General features: G+C 42.3%; 1 long non-coding RNA gene across 1 annotated transcript; it reads left to right on the forward strand.

The window, feature by feature from the left end:
- The first annotated feature begins 1,465 nt into the window (after positions 1 to 1,465).
- Positions 1,466 to 2,389, forward strand: LOC119896882. Its single transcript, XR_005443311.1, has 3 exons — positions 1,466 to 1,570; positions 1,743 to 1,815; positions 1,932 to 2,389. It is a non-coding gene; the product is annotated as an uncharacterized LOC119896882 (long non-coding RNA).
- The last annotated feature ends 1,452 nt before the right edge of the window (positions 2,390 to 3,841 follow it).

A 3,841-nucleotide genomic window follows, 5' to 3' on the forward strand; every position in this document is an offset into this window, starting at 1 on the left:
AACAAAATCAATCGAAAATCAGCGTTGATAATGTGGCAGGCCGCCCCAAATAAATCAGTGTGTGGGAAACGCCTACTGTAGAGGTTATCCAGCTGGATCTTTGCCTTTATTAAGGCGAGGGTGTCAGCATCTGAGACTGAAGTGAAATAATTTGCTGAAGGCTGCAGTACATAATGTGAGGCTCCACGCTGCATCATTATCCTCACTTTGATCACTTTACAAGACTATAACAGCTCGCATGGGTCTCAGTTATTGTTGACAGTTTAAGATATATGCATATTAGCAAGTTAGGGCATAAGAGAGAAAAGGCTTAATAGCCAATGGTAATTACGGAGATCAACTCCTATGTCATGGTTGGTGATTTATTTATTTTTATTGTAGAAAACACTTAATGGCTTAACAATCCGAAACATAAAACGGTGTTGAAACAGTATCAGATTCAAAAAGCCAAAAGAAAACAAACCAAAAGAAAGAAGGTAACTGTGAGTCTTATTAAAGTATCATAATGTGCGCCTGTCTTGCAAGGATCTTGCTAAATGCGGTTGATGGATTTTATCGTTTGAGTTTGAGAACGTGCTTCGCTTTAAATGTTGCCGCCACAGGAATTGTGGGACGGCATTTTCTCCTTTCCTTTCGTAAAGGATGGTCAGGTGTACCCTATGCTAAAGGAGATCTGAAAGGAAGCATTGAGGCACCTTTCCTCAGCTTTTAGAGAATTCGAACAGCTCTTATCACGGCTGCCACCGGTTCACGTCACTCAGTTAGGAACCTTCCTAAGCAAAAAAGACTTTTGAACGCAGCCCTACTGTGTTTGAGAGAAATGGTGATGTCGTGCACAAAGTTTAGCTTTTGCATTATTTTGAGCATTAATTATATCCTACTTGTTCTTTCCCTCTCCAATAATAATAAATGTTGCTAATGAATTATAAATTCTTTGCTTAATTTAAAATTTTCACATGTTGATTTTCTGCATGCTGTTGTCTTGCACGTCCACGGACATCCAAAAAATACACCTAAGAAGGGTCTTAATCAGACGTCCAAATATTGAACCTGATTTGCACGTCGTACAGACATACAGATATGGTACGACCGACGATATATACACGTGATCTGCACGTCTATCAGACATCTCATGTTTGCTGGGTAGCGACACATACGAAAATTTGCAGCGCATCCAGGCCCTGTCTCATTGCCTGGCCTGGGCGTGTGAGTTTGCTAAGGCCACAGTGACACACCTGGGTAAGGTGGTTGGGCAGGGTGAAGTTTCCTCCTCCCATTACAAAGAAAGAGCTCACCTGATTTCTTGGAATAGTAAGTTATTACCGAAGATTTAGTGAAAATTTCTCGGCAGTAGTTCCTCCTTTGACTGACCTGGTGAGTCCTAAGGTCAAGTTTCACTGGCCAGACTGTTGTCAGAAAGCTTTTGACGATGTTAAAGCTCTCCTTTCTTGTGCTCCAGTGCTTGCAGCCCCAAATCTAAAGGAACGGTTTCAGATTAAAGTGGATGCCAGTAATATGGGTGCTGGGGCTGTGCTGCTGCAAACACATCTGGTGCATCTTGCATTGAAAGGTCAGTTACTTCTTGCGCAAGCTGAACTCCTACCAGTTGAACTACTCACTTGTAGAGAAGGAGGCACTTGATTTGGGCTCTACAGCACTTTGAAGTGTACATAGGTAATAGGTGAAGGTCTCTAGTTGTGTAAACGGACCACAATCCTCTCACCTTCCTACATTTGTTGCAGAACCCAAACCAGCGTTTGATGAGATGGTGTTTGTTCTTACAGCCTTTCCATCTTGATGTTCGGCACATTAAAGGTTCTGAAAATGTTACGGCTGATGCAGTGTCTTGAGCATACATTTAAAGTGGTTATGGTTCCTGTTCTCATCTGTTTTCAGTGTTTCTTTCTCCTGTCTCTTAAATTGCTTCTAAGGTACCAAGTAGCTGAGTGGGAGTCGGTAAGCGGGAATTATGTGAATGAGGTAATTGTCCAGAGAAGCCATTTTCATGTGATTGCCTATACTTAAGGTAAATTGTAAACTCTAACTTTAAGATTTGAATGTAATTAGTGCTCCATAAGAATCTCTTTTTTTTTTTTTACGGCGGTGGCTGTGGTTGTCTGTGTTGTGCTGGTTTTGTGTTTGTGTGTTCCAGGCTGTCTATAGGCGGAGCCAAAGCCTGAGTCGTCAGGAGATGTGGCTCACCTGTTCATCCTGGCTTAGACGTATTTAAGACAGCAGCCAACTCTGCTCTGGTCTTTTGTTTCCTGTCATGCACCACCCCATGGACACGCCAACTCCTCATTTGTGACTTATTATGTAGCTTTTCCTTTAGTGCTCACTGCATACACTCCTGACACTCCTGACACTCCTGATTTCTGACGTTTGCCTTGAAGTTTATGTTTAGTTGATACAATAAAACCATTAAGCTTATGTTTGAGTGAGCTTCCCCTTTGTTACAAGCAGGAGCCAACTTGTAACACGTGTTATTGGTGGTAGACCACCACAAGAATTACAATTACCAAGAAACACACTAGATTCTAAAGAGACACATTTAATAAACATAATCATACAGTAACATTTGTATTTCAAACAAATGGCAAACTTATTAACACATTTTAACAAAACATGCATAATGGAAATTCTGAGGGAGGGACGTTTATTTATGGTATCAACTTCCACTGGAAGCCTCTCAGAAGCATTTCAGCAGCGAAGCGTGCAGCCTGCCCCATGTTCATGACGTCCTTTTTGTGTTTTTACTACATTCTTCAAAGCTCTCTGTGGCTCGCTTTCGTTTCTCGGTTCATCTGCTGGGACGCTTCCCGGACGCACTGCAGCGCTTCTGGTGTGAGCACAAACATTTAGTAGAATGCAGCAGCGACGCAGATGGACTCTGTGGACTTTGGGAGTGAGTCTGGGGTCATGTAAACGTGGTTAATATGACTTTGTAACAGGTGAAGCTCCGCCCCCACTTTGCTGAGAGTCTAAAAATGAGAGTGGATCACCTATTCACCATCCACAGGAAATATTTTTAGCTTTGTGTTTTTATGGTTTATTCAACTAAGAAAAATCTGTTTTGTTGGTGTTTTTCTGACTGGAAACACGGCGGTCTTGTGCGTGGGGAAAAGCACAGAGCACTGTTACATGTTGGAGCTCATCTGTCACTGGGAGCGGGGCTTTGAGCCTAAACTCCTGCAACAGCTGAAGGGAGAGAAGCAGGAGGAGCTCATTAAGTTTTTAAGTGAAAGAGGGCTGCCTTAACGTGGCCACGATGAAGTAGCCTTTTTACTGTATGTGTGTTTGTGTGTGAATTATGGAAGAATCTGATTCATAGAACTGGATTGTGTGTGAGGCTGTATGTGCGTGCATGATGTGATTCACAGTAAGTAGGGACATGTATTGATATTTCGGTCCAGGAAAGCATTGCTGCAGTCATGTGGTGTAAATCCTGTATGATGGAGAATGTGTACACGTGTTGATCAGTGTAAATCCTATAGAGGGTTTTTGGGGGTTGATGCAGATGAAGTGGGGGGAAAAATTATTTGATCCCCTTCTGATTTTGTACGTTTGCCCACTGACAAAGAAATGATCAGTTTATAATTTTGGTGGTAGGTTTATTTGAACAGTGAGAGATAAAACAACAACAGAAACCAGATAAACGCCTGTCAAAATTTTATAAATTGATTTGCATTTTAGTGAGTGAAATAAGTATTTGACCCCCTCTGCAAAACATGACTTCGTACTCGCTGTCACAGGCCTCCTCCTCTGCCTGGCAGTGGCCACGGCTCTCTTTTACTACTTCAAGTGCCTGCAGTACACAGAGTAGCCCACTGCAGCTGATGTT

This window comes from Micropterus salmoides, unplaced genomic scaffold (assembly GCF_014851395.1).
Source record: "Micropterus salmoides isolate LMB-PRFRI ecotype aquatic unplaced genomic scaffold, ASM1485139v1 Ms_hic_scaffold_11, whole genome shotgun sequence".
Classification (NCBI taxonomy): Eukaryota; Metazoa; Chordata; class Actinopteri; order Centrarchiformes; family Centrarchidae; genus Micropterus; species Micropterus salmoides.